Below are 16,001 nucleotides of genomic sequence, written 5' to 3'. Positions count from 1 at the left end.
TTGTTACATATTGAATGTGACATTTTGTGCTTGAAGCCAAAAAGTCTACTCTGCTAAGCGATGCGAAAGAAAATTGTATTACAAAAACAATTGATTGTCTGCATTCTGCTATCTTACATAAAAATATACCCAATGGTTCTCACTCTCCAAAAAAAAAATTTCCAAAAAATTTAATGTAAATATTTTGCTAGCTTTTGAAGCATCAAAAATAGAATATTCTTATTTACATTTTATGATTGATAGAAGCCTTAAATATATAAATTGCTTATAGAAGCCAAGAGCAGTACATATAATTGGTTGTTTTTAAGCCCTCAGATATGAAATAATTGTTGTTAGTGCTGAATTTATAAAAAAATTCATTGGGAAATATGGAAATATTAAAAAAATAAAATATTTCATTCAATAATGGATTTATTAAATAAAATATTTAATAAGCGGCAGGCTTATCACCTACTCTGTTAGAAATCAAAATAGATTAACGAAACGAAGGCAAGACTGAGTCGTATCGAGGCCACATGCTCCCGGGAGGAGTGAACAAGGAAAAAAAAACAAAACATAATTTTTTTTGGCAAATTATTGCATTTATAATATTTTATTTTTCAATGAATTTTCTTTTTACATTAAAAGGAATTATATCTATGACATTGATTGTCCAAATCTACTGGAGCAGATAAGCTTCAATATTCCCCAAAGGATTTGAGGTTTTTTTACTCTCCGTTGCATGTTAAAATTATTAAATCTAATTATTTAAGTGATGCACCTGTTACTAGGTCTCTTCATGAAATGAGTAGAATTTTTAATCGTCTCTACCTTGATTTCGCACTTGCTAGAGCTATGTTTTTATTTCAGCTGGAATAAGTCTAATCTATAAATATTATATTTAATTCGGTTTGTAGCTCTAGTTTGTAAGGCTTTGTAACCATAGACTTAATAAATGAAATTACATAAAAAAATAAAAAAAACGATGATATAGCCAAAATAAAATGTATCTATGAAACATTGTTTTTAGTCATACTTCAGCCATTAAAACGAGGTGCCATGATAAACTGTCAAATGTGAATGTAATTGATTATTGAATCGATAAAAATGTGAATGTAATTGATTATTGAATTGATAAAAAAGTAACGCAGTTTTATATTCCAAAAATTTAATAAAAAAACAAAACATGATCGAGGACTAACTGTGGTCAAATTTCGCTAATTGGTTTCAAGATATAGTTTCTGATAAAAGCAACATGAAAGGCTTTTTATGGAATCTTTTCGTGTTATATATGTATACATATATATATATATATATATATATTGTAATTGGCGCACATTCCCTTTCTGGGTATTTGGCCGAGCTCCTCCTCCTATTTGAAGTTGTACCACAAATGGATGGATCTACAGTTTCAAGCCGATCCCGAACGGCAGATATTTTTTATGAGGAGCTTTTTCATAGCACAAATACACTCTTTTCGTATTACTTTCTTCTAGATTAGGTTGAATCTTTGATGAAATTAATACTGTACTTTTGGAGGAAACATAAACGGTTCCTTTATATGAAATCTCTACCCCACAAAGCTCTTGTTAAGCAATTCTGCGAAAATTAACTACAATTCGAACACATCTGCACCGACAGTGAAATCAAGAACTGAACGACTCTTTTAAGGAATCTTCTCCCAGTCATTTTCATTTTTAGAAGAAAGGCACATCATTTAAAATTTCATCTCAAAAATTGTCTTATCACTAGGAAACAAGGTCTAGTAGTACATTTCCGTTAAGTAAAGCCTCTGCAATAAAAACCAGTTACAGTTAGGATATATTCTACAGCGCCCCCACGCTGTTAAACCATTTGCCAGAAATCTGTTGCGGTAGTAAATCTAAAAAAATTAATATAAAACAAAAGTAGTCTCCAATGATTAGTATTTAATTAAATTCCTAACAAAATTTAAATAAGCATCTTCTTTTGTATAGTGTAGCGCTTTTTGAATGGGGCCCGTAGCTGTTAAGAAGGAAAATTGAGTTGGCAGCATGCGCTTCTGTGAAGAAGGCCAAAGCTGCTACAATACGAAATTGTACTGCAAACGGAATTGAAATATTTGCTCCTGCTAATGAAGGCATTCTATAATACAAAAATTGTCAAATACTCAAACTATTTTTCTGCAATTTACTTTATTTTGAAAAAGGAGATTGCACTTGAACCGTCCTTTACTAGTCGCATATGTCGCATGTCGCATTTTGCTAAAAAAATATTTTACTCGAACTCAAAAATGCCTAATTAATTTTCTTGATTTAAACATTTTTTCTTGTCAACTTACATTAAATGTTAAAAGCAATCCAAGCGTTGTTTTACAAATACACATCCACAAGTCAGCAAAGCAGTTGAAATATATTGTATAAATTATTCTTTTCAAATTTTTTGCAGAATATATAATTTTAATTTTTTGTTAAGATTTCGTATCTACAAATTTTTTTAATAAGAAAATAAGCACTTTTTCTTTGCAACGGCGAGAAAACGAAACTAAATGTAAAATTTAAATATATTCAATTTTTAACAGACACATTCGCGTTTTTTTTTTCTTTTTCGTGTCAATAATGTTTTGACACTGTTTCGCCAAAATACTTGCTGATAACGGCTTTTTAAAATATGTATATATGTGTATGTTTAATTTTACTGATGTGTGAATTTTTAATTTTTTCATTCGCAGCACGTAAAAAACTCGCGACGTTCTTTTTTCGGATGTATGTAATATTTTGGAATTTTTCGTTTGGATCGGCAATTTTTGTTAATTGCTTTTTGGTTTTTCTTTTGCTTAGATTTTCTTGTTTGGATTTCACTTATTTTCCACTTTATCGCCATTCAACTTTGTATATTTCTTTAACTTCGGCTTATGTCAGCTGAAGAAGTATCTAAAAATATACATACAAATGCACAGATTAGAGATTTTGTAAAAAAACTAAGTAAAAATTTTTTTGAGGAAAAAAAATTTCAGGTATTAGCTTGCTTTCCAACCCACTGCCCAACGAATTCGTGTTCAACGAATTTATTTTCCAAAAAAATTACGAAAGCAGTTAAATATTTTTTTTATATATAAATATTATTTTTCACGCAAACTTTTTACAATTAATGCTAGATAATTCCTTTGTTGCTGTCACTTTTTCCTTGAGGGTAATTGTGTAAATATTTTCTTTTGCTTTTTTCTATTCGAACAGTAAAAAGCAATAAGTAAAAGTTTAAAAATTTTCCAATTTTTATTACTTTTTGGACGCACATGAAGAATTTAATGAATTTTGTATATTTTCACTGCACTTTCCACAAAACAAGTCCATTTGAATATTTTTATGACGGAAATCTTTTCACTACATTTAATGTATATTTTTCGTGAATTTCATAGCGTTTTTTTTTTGTTTGTTTTTGTTTTCTTTTCAGTGAATGAGCCTTTTCGTTCGGTACAAATACGAAAAAAGAAAAATTGGAAAATAAAATATCCGCGCACCGTTTGATCCGTTCCACACGCTTATGATCTGATAGCACGACGAGCGCTAGGTTTGATGAGTTTTCAACTCACAAACTTTTTTAAGCGAAATGAACTACGCTAATGTGCGCGACGAGCCGCCAACCGACAAAAATTTTGCCTTCTTGCTGCTAATGCCCACATGCCATCTATCACCTATACTACCAAAGAAAACAGCGCACACAAGTACCGAATGCAGTGGGCGCAGAGTATAACTGAGCACAGAAGGTTATAAGTATGTGTGGAGTGGGAATATTTGAGTGGAGAGAGAGCGGCAGCAGCAGTTCAAGATAACAAATTTGCGAAGATAGAGGCAGAGAGAACAAAATCGTATACGTGTTAGACGCGGTATGTAGCAAGAATTGGTAAATGTTCTAAAAAAAAAACCCAATTCGCTTCGAGTGATTTCGGAAATTTCTTTGTTTATGAGAAGCAAACTAGAGTAGAGATCATAGTGCTATGAATGTTAAAATCCTATAACTATGCTTAAACTCTCTTGCATGCTCAACATTAAAAAACATTGTGATGCTGAGCTCCTTGCCCGCAGTTATAGTCATTTTGCACTCGTATGCTTTTTTTAATTTTTATTTTACAGTATTTCAGTGTGTTGGCGATCGCCCACTTGCGGCGAATTCATTTCGAAATGAATGAAATTTAATGAATGCCGGTGCCATCGAACGATCACCACGATTGCCAGCAACAACAAAAAGATTACCATTTTATAAAATGAAAGTACTTCGTAAGTGTAAATCGTTGCATGCGTATACCTGTTTACATGGAGCTCTTATAAAATTTTATGGTTGTGTGTAGATATGCCTACATATGTGTGTATGATATTTGTGCATGCACATAGATAGGTGTTTATGTATGTATGCATATGAGAATGTGAGCATAGTCAGGCATGCTTATGTATTTTTCAATGTCCAATTCGCTGGAAGTACCCATTCAATTCGCCCTTTCCGCACAAAGCCGTACACTGACGTATGTACATATAAATGTTGTATGTACATATGTATGTGTGTAGAACTTGCTTCAATTCATTTTTCCGCTTTTATACTACATATGTTTCGATTTTATTGGTCTCTTTCTTCGCTTGCGTACTTTTTTTCAGTGTTTTTTTTTTTATTTTTTCCAATCGTTTTTGTTAATTGAACGAATTTTTCATTCTCAAATTTTTGCTGTGGCAGCAAAATAACCGAATGATCAGCCGACCGGCCATTATACGTTGCTTAGGTTCGTGTGAACAGATGTTTGTAGGCATATGTATGCATACATATATGCACATAAGTATGTGTGTGTTTTTGTATTTATGCATATATATGTATGTACCATGTATGTAATTAGACGAACGGATGGGGCCGGATGAGCGTCCATCCAAACAAACAAACCTCCATGTTCATATACAGCCATACATACATAATAGTACGAGGAGTAATATCTACATGTGTAGTCAAACTTGCCAACTGACGGCAATAAAAGCTGACATACCGGGTTTGTCGTCATATAGTTAGACCTACACTCGTTTGAGTATGCCCCTGATTTATTTACCTACATATACACTTGCCGGAAAAAGTATCCGTAGGCAAAGAAGTGAAAGCAACATATTAAGAAATCCATTGTAAAAAAACTAAAACCTTTTATACTTTTATGAGAAACGTTTAGTCAGTAATTTCTATACAATTCCTATACATTTTTTCCTAAGTACATCCTCAAAAATTAAATTTTAAGAAACAAAAACAGAAAACTTCACTTCAACGAAGCAGAAAAAGTGTCCGTACACATAAAAACAGGGATTCGGGCTTATTCATACCCGTAGCACGTATGTACAAACCTCCAGAATTTTGGAAATGTGTTCTATTTTCGGATGAAAGCAAATATTGCATATTTGGCATTAAAGGAAGAAAACTAGTGTGACGTAAGAGCGGTACTGCACTCGAAAAAGATAATCGTTTACCAACTGTGAAGCATGGCGGTAGAGGTGTGATGATCTGGGGGTGTATGGCGGCGCAAGGAGTTGGAGAACTTGCTTTCTTGGTGAGGATTTCTGGTTTCAGCATGATAATGACCCTAGAATGTTGCATATCATGTTAAGCTCTGGTTGTTGAATAACACAAATCAGCAATTGTGTACGGATACTTTTCCTGGCAAGTGTACATACATCGCCTGCATTTTCTTCGCTGAAATCAGATGTGATCAAATCATGACTTCAAACATGAATGGTAAGCTAATTCACTTATGGATAGGGTTTGGCGGATAGGAGATAGTAAAATAAACGTAGACGAAAGCAGAGGAATTTTTATTTATCTCGCCTCTTAAACACAACCTAAGCAAGTAAGGAAGTGCTAAATTCGGTCTAGACAGAACTTTACATGCACCCACACTTTATAAAAAAGTTTAATTTTTGCGGACTTCTAATTTTTGAAACTGAACAAACTGACACATTTTTTATTGTTTTTTCCCCCGTTTTTTTAAAACCCGTGGGGGGTTTTAGTCTTCTCTACGAGATTCCTGTCTCTTGCTAGATGTTTTCAGTTTCATAACAAATACATTTTTCATAAAAATTTCAAACTTTTTAATCAAAATTTTTAGAAAAATTTGCGTAAGGAAATTTACCCATTAAATTTTGGTGAAATAAAGTATCAGTTTAAAGTGACTCAAAATTAACCTTGGTTTTTAATTTATTTTTGTTGATAAAATGCGTTTTCATCTAACCCAAATGGATGAAAGTGTCTTAAAATCTCATTCAATATCTTGAAAATTAAATATTCTTATTAGTTTTCAATAGTTAAAGGCAATTCTGATGCCAGTTCATGGTGGATTTAAATTTAAATCTGGTTCCGAACTAAAAAAAATTCACCGAATATGAATGAAACAAACTATGATTTTTCTGAAAACTTTCTTTAACAAATATAGAACCGGCTTATTTCGCCTTTGAGTATGCACCAAACTGTCTTTTAACTACACAAACAAAGTGCATATGCATCAGGTCTACCTCATTAGATTTTTTTATATTTATCTTATTTGAAATTCAGTTTTGTGTAGCGGCTTTGTGATTTAGCTATGAATATTGAAGGCGTTCAAATTATTCCCTCGTAAGCATAGTATTAAACTCTGAAAAAATTTATTAGATTTTTATTCTTATTTCCTGCTTTAGAATAAATATCGGAAACGGAGCCATGCAGCCCGGAAATGCAGATTCGTGAAACCATACAACTTCAAAAAAATCAATGCTTCAAGCAGGTTTATATGCCAACACATTCGGCTACGGCGGTCTGAATTTAAAACACCACAAGTCAAAAGTTAAAAAGTAAATGTTCATATTTAATTGCACCAGCGAAGAATCGAACATCGAAATCAATTGTGAAAGAGAAAAAATCAGTTGTGAATTCAGCACTCACTTTTCAGAAACAGTTCACCCCTGGATTGCTATTGCTAAACACCATGGGTTAGCATCCTAAGCCTATGTTAAATTCATTAACATAGTAAGATGCAGGGTAAGGTAGCCGAACCAATAAGGTAAGAAACCAATGATTTTATGTGTGATTCAGTGTTGATGCGTACCCAAGGGTACACAGCATATATAAGTATATCATGCGTACATACACGCACGTATGTGTATGCGTTTGTATGTTGATGATCGTATTCTTAATCGTGTTGATCGCCCTCATCCGCTGTCGCAGTCGCTATGTTCGTGGCAGTTGAATACTGAATGAACTGAATGAGCAATTTTTGCTCTTTCAGTTTGGCTATGAACACACAATCATACATGCATGTATGTAAGTATGTTTGTATGTTTGTAGATACATACTTGCGTTAACGATCTACATGATCAGTTAACTTATTCAACATTGGATCAACAGCGGAATCACCAATTCGCTTAAAAACTCAGTTAGTGTAGACTTAATTTACGTAACGTAACTTAACTTATCTTAATATTTTGCCCAGTTCATTATATGATAAGCTGCATTAACGATTACTTCAAATTTAACTTAACTTAAGAGACTTAAGAACCTGTAAATTTTAAGTTGTTAAGTTTCTTTCTTATGTAAATTGGAAGCGGTAGGAAAAACCCGCTTGCCATATCATCGATTTTATAATTCTTGAAAATAAATGTACAGATAAATTTTCTTTGAAAAAAAAAAAATGTATTTGAACCGAACTGTTAAACAGTTGTAATAGAAAATACTTAAACAAAAGATTGACGTGTTAAGTAAAAGTTGCTTAAACCTCTTATGTTAAGTTAAGTTAAGTCTTCACTAACTGATTTTTAAGTCGCACAACTCTGAACATTTCATACATTCATACATACATATGTATATAAACATAAGCGAGTAAATTTGTATGTGTGTATGTATATATGGCTGTGTACATTCTAGTTAGTTGGATTGAGAGACTGACTGGACCGCCATCTCCATGTTGAACGCCGTGGTGTGTCGTACTTGTGTTGAGGGATCGCGAACCGGATCGCGTTTACAGTGACAGCTGTGGTGGCTTGTTAACCAAGCGTGGTCGTCGGTCCACAGTCAAACAAGGCACATGACGGCCGCAGAAATTAATGACGATTATTGTTGTAAAGATGTTGCGACTGTTGTTATTTAGTTGGTATGTATATATGTGTATGTTTGTACGAGTTTACATGTGTTCGTGTTGTTGTGGTTTGTAATCGTAGTTGGCGTTGTTGAAGCACACTAAGGAGGCTGTCCGCCCAGCCAGCCCCACTCCTTTGATTCCCATTGCGATCGTTACAAATTTGCTTTAAATGTGGGTTTTGTCGAGCCAACTCAAGTGGTTTACTACATGCATACATATATATGTATGTACATATATATGTATGTTTAAACTAGTATGTGTATACATGTATATGTAGTTTGTTGTTGCTAACGCTGCAATTGATGTTGCCATTCTTTGTAACATCCAAATGTGTACATACATACATATGTACATGTTGTGTTTTTACGGCAGCTTCTAGATCGACTGTTTCCGTTTTTCATTTACTGCATGCACCAACCACCCTCATCCCACAGCTTCCATTGCTGCTGCTTGAGAGCAAATTTTCAATTATTTTTCATTATTATATTATATGTATGTCTGTGTCTAAATATACTAGATACGTTCATATGTATGTACATAAATTTGTACAATATGAAGGCTTGTTTTTATTTTTTACATGTGTTTCAATATTAAAATTTTTTTATGTTCGTTTTCATGTGTTTTGTCTTTTTTTTTTTTTGTTTTCGCAATTTATTTTTTTGTGACTGCTAATTTTGTTTGTTACGCTTTCTCGATCGCCGGTGTGATATAGATTTGTATTGTTGCCTTCGCTGTTATTGTTGTTGTTGTCGTTGCTACACACATGCACACCACATACTTGCTATAAATGTTTGCTGAATGTTTTTGATTACTGTTTTGTTGTTGCTGCTTGTGTTGCTTTCATTTGTCAATGAAATGAATGAATTTGCACTTGTGCGATGGCACAAACGGACGTTTCGGTGGGCAGTGTTAGGAAGAAAAGCAAGTGAGCGGACGCATTGGCAGAGAGCTTGTCGGAGAGTGAGTGTGAAATTGTTGTAAGGGAGGATTACATACACACATACATTTGCGCATGTATGTATAAATGAGGAAAGTTGTGTTGCAGGGAGAGAGGGAAGAGGTATACAAGGAAGGTGAAACAGCCATTTGCCAGACTGATTTTAATGGATGGATGTGCTCTGGGAAGTTTTGTAGGAGTAGGTCGGACACTTTAGACGTTTTGAGATATTTTTAAGAATAATTATTTTGTATGCACCTCAAATCAGTTGTACTACTTTTCAAATCATATTAAATTTTTGCTGTTCAGTGAGGAAAAAATCGACTGGCTACTGCAACGGTAGTTGTTTTGGAACTTTTGTGTGCTTGGCTTAAATTTTGTTTTAATTGTATATATTATGGTAACAAGGCGTTTGCTGTTTGTTAATCAATATTAATTTATTTATTTCAATACACCTGCACAATTGCCTGGAAATGTATATAAAATTGTTTTGAAAATGCAAATGCAAAAAGGTTTACAACATTTCTCACAGGCGTTACTTTTCGTTTAACTAAAAACGTAACATTATTTACATTAATTTACAATATTTTGCTTTTCACCATTAATTTTTATAAACCACAGAACAAAACAAAATACGAAAGTATTATATCCCATTGCCTTAGCTTCGCTTATTTCGTTAATGTCGCGCAAGACTCTCGGATATTTACACACACACACACACACTCTCTCGTTTGCGACGTTATCCAAACCAACCGTCCTCACGAAAATATGTCTAGCAACTGATGTGCAAGTGAGAGTTGCCCGCATGCAACTCCTATACACACGTTTCACTCAGTTTCGAGTGTGAGGCGAAGAGCATATTCACCAACATACATATGCATATATTTCTTTGCAGTTGTCCCAGTTGGATAGGCATCACATGCATGAATGTTGGTTTGTCGGCGAATTCAAATTGAACTGCACAACTCAAAAGGAATTGTGCTCTCTCGCGCTCTCGTCGACCGGGAGATTCAGTGCCCATGCTGCGAATCGGAAATTATTCATTCATTCATTTAACTTGAGGAGTGTTTTCATTTATTTCATTTATTGAATTTTTTTACGTTTTTTGATTACTTTTTCTTGTTTTCGCCGCGAATTCAACGGCAAAGGCGGCGACAAAAGCAAACGAGTTCAATTTAATTTATTTTCCGCTTCTTACACTGTATTTGTTACTAACATATGAACAAATTTTTAAGTTACAAAGTTTTTGTAAATGCCACACTAAGTGATATGCTTAGTTTTGTATAGATTGTCAAATTGAATTTTTTGATGTGTGATAATTTTACACCGTTTTAATTAATTCGCATATTTGACCACTGATGCTTAAGGTAAGTAGTTCATTCACACATTTTATTTTTAGTCAAGCTCCTCCCTAGCTGGTCTAATGCAGGGCGTATCAAAGTAGTACGCGTACATATGCATGGATATGTTAATAAATATGCATTTAAGGGCAAAATTGTTTATTTTCGATATTGGTCGGAGAGAATTCAACCTATTCTAGAAAGCATTATTTTTTCGCATCAAACAGAGTATACAGACCTTTTATTCATTTTATTTTAATTATTTATTTATTATATTTTTGACGTGATAACGTCTTATAATTCGATTTAACAGGATGCACGCACGAAAAAATGTGTCGTTACCTTGCTCATATTAGTGCTACCTTGCTCATATTAGTGTTACCTTGCTCATATTAGTGTTACCTTGCTCATATTAGTGTTACCTTGCTCATATTAGTGTTACCTTGCTCATATTAGTGTTACCTTGCTCATATTAGTGTTACCTTGCTCATATTAGTGTTACCTTGCTCATTAGTGTTACCTTGCTCATATTAGTGTTACCTTGCTCATATTAGTGTTACCTTGCTCATATTAGTGTTACCTTGCTCATTAGTGTTACCTTGCTCATATTAGTGTTACCTTGCTCATATTAGTGTTACCTTGCTCATATTAGTGTTACCTTGCTCATATTAGTGTTACCTTGCTCATATTAGTGTTACCTTGCTCATATTAGTGTTACCTTGCTCATTAGTGTTACCTTGCTCTTTAGTGTTACCTTGCTCATTAGTGTTACCTTGCTCATATTAGTGTTACCTTGCTCATATTAGTGTTACCTTGCTCATATTAGTGTTACCTTGCTCATATTAGTGTTACCTTGTTCATTAGTGTTACCTTGCTCTTTAGTGTTACCTTGCTCATTAGTGTTACCTTGCTCATATTAGTGTTACCTTGCTCATATGTAGTTACCTTGCTCATTGCATTGAATGAACTGCAAGCGAAAGCGCGGAAGGAACGACAAAGCAAACAAAGCAAACGAACGGCAACGTTCGACATCTTGCTCTCCCCTACTTAAGTGAGCGTATATATGTATGTATATGCGCATATGTACATATATAAATTCACGTATTTGTATTTGCATATGCCTTCTTATTGATTATTATTAATTTGATTTACTTGAAGAATTTAAAATAAAACCAAGTTTGTTAATAACACCTGTTGTTTTAATGTTATTATTATTAATTTTTTTATTATATATGAAGGAAAAAATGTATGGTAATATTTACCATATCTATACTAATATTATAAAGAGGAAAACTTTGTTTGTTTGGTTGTAATGAATAGGCTCAAAAACTACTGGACCGATTTTAAAAATTCTTTCACCATTCGAAAGCTACATCACGAGTAACCTGGATTATATTTTATTTTGGAAATAGGGCTCGAGATATAGGTCAAAACGTGGACCCGGGTAACCTTCGGATGTGTATGTACAATATGGGTATCAAATGGAAGCTGTTGGTGAATGCTTTAGTTCAGAGTATTTCCATCCGCTCCGTGACTAGGGTCTCGAGATAGAGACCAAAACGTGGACCCTAGAATGTGTTTGTACAATATGGATATCAAATGAAAGCTGTTGATAAGTGCTTTAATACGGGGTAATTTTCATACCTATTGATGACTAGGGTCTCGAATTATATGCCAAAACGTGGACCCGCCGTGTCTTTGAACCGAATTAAACCAAACTTACACACATTGTTAAGTAGGTATTGAAGATGATTTCCGTATAGTTTGGATACCTATTGGTAGATAGGGTCTCGAAATATAGGTCAAAACGTGGACCCGGGTAACCTTCGGATGTGTATGTATAATATGGGTATCAAATGGAAGCTGTTGGTGAATGCTTTAGTTCAGAGTATTTCCATCCGCTCCGTGACTAGGGTCTCGAGATAGAGACCAAAACGTGGACCCTAGAATGTGTTTGTACAATATGGATATCAAATGAAAGCTGTTGATAAGTGCTTTAATACGGGGTAATTTTCATACCTATTGATGACTAGGGTCTCGAAATATATGCCAAAACGTGGACCCACCGTGACTTTGAACCGAATTAAACCAAACTTACACACATTGTTAAGTAGGTATTGAAGATGATTTCCGTATAGTTAGAATACCTATTGGTAGATAGGGTCTCGAGATATAGGTCAAAACGTGGACCCGGGTAACCTTCGGATGTGTATGTACAATATGGGTATCAAATGGAAGCTGTTGGTGAATGCTTTAGTTCAGAGTATTTCCATCCGCTCCGTGACTAGGGTCTCGAGATAGAGACCAAAACGTGGACCCTAGAATGTGTTTGTACAATATGGATATCAAATGAAAGCTGTTGATAAGTGCTTTAATACGGGGTAATTTTCATACCTATTGATGACTAGGGTCTCGAATTATATGCCAAAACGTGGACCCGCCGTGTCTTTGAACCGAATTAAACCAAACTTACACACATTGTTAAGTAGGTATTGAAGATGATTTCCGTATAGTTTGGATACCTATTGGTAGATAGGGTCTCGAAATATAGGTCAAAACGTGGACCCGGGTAACCTTCGGATGTGTATGTATAATATGGGTATCAAATGGAAGCTGTTGGTGAATGCTTTAGTTCAGAGTATTTCCATCCACTCCGTGACTAGGGTCTCGAGATAGAGACCAAAACGTGGACCCTAGAATGTGTTTGTACAATATGGATATCAAATGAAAGCTGTTGATAAGTGCTTTAATACGGGGTAATTTTCATACCTATTGATGACTAGGGTCTCGAAATATATGCCAAAACGTGGACCCACCGTGACTTTGAACCTAATTAAACCAAACTTACACACATTGTTAAGTAGGTATTGAAGATGATTTCCGTATAGTTTGAATACCTATTGGTAGATAGGGTCTCAAGATATAGGTCAAAACGTGGACCCGGGTAACCTTCGGACGTGTATGTACAATATGGGTATCAAATGAAAGCTGTTGGTGAATGCTTTAGTTCAGAGTATTTCCATCCGCTCCGTGACTAGGGTCTCGAGATAGAGACCAAAACGTGGACCCTAGAATGTGTTTGTACAATATGGATATCAAATGAAAGCTGTTGATAAGTGCTTTAATACGGGGTAATTTTCATACCTATTGATGACTAGGGTCTCGAAATATATGCCAAAACGTGGACCCACCGTGACTTTGAACCGAATTAAACCAAACTTACACACATTGTTAAGTAGGTATTGAAGATGATTTCCGTATAGTTTGAATACCTATTGGTAGATAGGGTCTCAAGATATAGGTCAAAACGTGGACCCGGGTAACCTTCGGACGTGTATGTACAATATGGGTATCAAATGGAAGCTGTTGGTGAATGCTTTAGTTCAGAGTATTTCCATCCGCTCCGTGACTAGGGTCTCGAGGTAGAGACCAAAACGTGGACCCTAGAATGTGTTTGTACAATATGGATATCAAATGAAAGCTGTTGATAAGTGCTTTAGTACGGGGTAATTTTCATACCTATTGATGACTAGGGTCTGGAAATATATGCCAAAACGTGGACCCACCGTGACTTTGAACCGAATTAAACCAAACTTACACACATTGTTAAGTAGGTATTGAAGATGATTTCCGTATAGTTAGAATACCTATTGGTAGATAGGGTCTCAAGATATAGGTCAAAACGTGGACCCGGGTAACCTTCGGACGTGTATGTACAATATGGGTATCAAATGAAAGCTGTTGGTGAATGCTTTAGTACATAATATTTTTCATGCCGCTCCGTGACTGGGGTCTCGAGATATAGGTCAAAACGTGGACCCGGGTAACCTTTGGTTGTATATGTACAATATGGGTATCAAATGAAAGCTGTTGATAAGTGCTTTAATACGGGGTAATTTGTTATGTTATGTTGTGTTATGTTATGTTATGTTATGTTATGTTATGTTATGTTATGTTATGTTATGTTATGTTATGTTATGTTATGTTATGTTATGTTATGTTATGTTATGTTATGTTATGTTATGTTATGTTATGTTATGTTATGTTATGTTATGTTATGTTATGTTATGTTATGTTATGTTATGTTATGTTATGTTATGTTATGTTATGTTATGTTATGTTATGTTATGTTATGTTATGTTATGTTATGTTATGTTATGTTATGTTATGTTATGTTATGTTATGTTATGTTATGTTATGTTATGTTATGTTATGTTATGTTATGTTATGTTATGTTATGTTATGTTATGTTATGTTATGTTATGTTATGTTATGTTATGTTATGTTATGTTGTGTTGTGTTGTGTTGTGTTGTGTTGTGTTGTGTTGTGTTGTGTTGTGTTGTGTTGTGTTGTGTTGTGTTGTGTTGTGTTGTGTTGTGTTGTGTTGTGTTGTGTTGTGTTGTGTTGTGTTGTGTTGTGTTGTGTTGTGTTGTGTTGTGTTGTGTTGTGTTGTGTTGTGTTGTGTTGTGTTGTGTTGTGTTGTGTTGTGTTGTGTTGTGTTGTGTTGTGTTGTGTTGTGTTGTGTTGTGTTGTGTTGTGTTGTGTTGTGTTGTGTTGTGTTGTGTTGTGTTGTGTTGTGTTGTGTTGTGTTGTGTTGTGTTGTGTTGTGTTGTGTTGTGTTGTGTTGTGTTGTGTTGTGTTGTGTTGTGTTGTGTTGTGTTGTGTTGTGTTGTGTTGTGTTGTGTTGTGTTGTGTTGTGTTGTGTTGTGTTGTGTTGTGTTGTGTTGTGTTGTGTTGTGTTGTGTTGTGTTGTGTTGTGTTGTGTTGTGTTGTGTTGTGTTGTGTTGTGTTGTGTTGTGTTGTGTTGTGTTGTGTTGTGTTGTGTTGTGTTGTGTTGTGTTGTGTTGTGTTGTGTTGTGTTGTGTTGTGTTGTGTTGTGTTGTGTTGTGTTGTGTTGTGTTGTGTTGTGTTGTGTTGTGTTGTGTTGTGTTGTGTTGTGTTGTGTTGTGTTGTGTTATGTTGTGTTATGTTATGTTAAAGTATATTATGTTATGTTAATGTTAACTCATTCTCTGTATCCATACAAAATATCTATCAAACAAATAAAATTAAAATTTTCTTTTGAAAAATGCAACCATTCAATCAGTATTTTCTTATGACGTTATCACGTTAAACTATCGTCAGTAAACCGACTTTACAGACAACCTCTTTTTTTTTATTTATTTATACCAATCTATAGTACAAAGTACCTTACAGTTTTAATTTTTGCTGCATGAGAACTATCGATATCGATAACTATAGTTTGATAGGCAAGTCATCATGCACGTGCCGCATCATCGCTCCTTGTATCTTTCCAAATGAGGAAGGAGGTGCCGATACGGTGAATGGCAGCGCTATGGAGTCACGCTGGCTGAATTTATGTTTCCTGAAATTCATCAGTTAAGCATCGATAACATTTGGTTCCAACAGGACAGGGCCACTTGCCATACAGCACATATTCAAACCACCATTGATGCCATATGACCAGATTTATTGGAAAGACTAAAATTGGACTGATCGATTAGCCGAATAATATGTTCTAAATGAAAGCCTTCTTTTCTAAAGAATCATTCCTACATCTAAAGAAATCTCTCGTGCTTGCTAATAAAATTCCTGAAATTCCCAAATAGACTGAATTTTTATTAATCGGTCAGAATC

At 34.5% G+C, this 16,001-nt stretch overlaps 1 protein-coding gene across 2 annotated transcripts in view; it reads right to left on the bottom strand.

The window, feature by feature from the left end:
- Nucleotides 1–9,502, bottom strand: part of LOC129242346 (protein sprouty) — a 59,477-nt gene extending 49,975 nt beyond the window's left edge. The window contains exon 1 of one of the 2 annotated variants that reach the window (XM_054878938.1): nucleotides 9,282–9,502. The gene's annotated coding sequence lies outside the window, so the exon portion shown is untranslated. Of the gene's footprint in view, nucleotides 1–2,299; nucleotides 2,474–9,281 lie in introns of those variants that run through there. The other variant, XM_054878937.1, reaches the window with a different exon arrangement.
- Nucleotides 9,503–16,001: the final 6,499 nt, after the last annotated feature.

Source organism: Anastrepha obliqua, chromosome 3 (genome assembly GCF_027943255.1).
Source record: "Anastrepha obliqua isolate idAnaObli1 chromosome 3, idAnaObli1_1.0, whole genome shotgun sequence".
NCBI classification, from domain to species: Eukaryota; Metazoa; Arthropoda; class Insecta; order Diptera; family Tephritidae; genus Anastrepha; species Anastrepha obliqua.
This window is presented reverse-complemented; position numbering and strand designations above follow the sequence as displayed.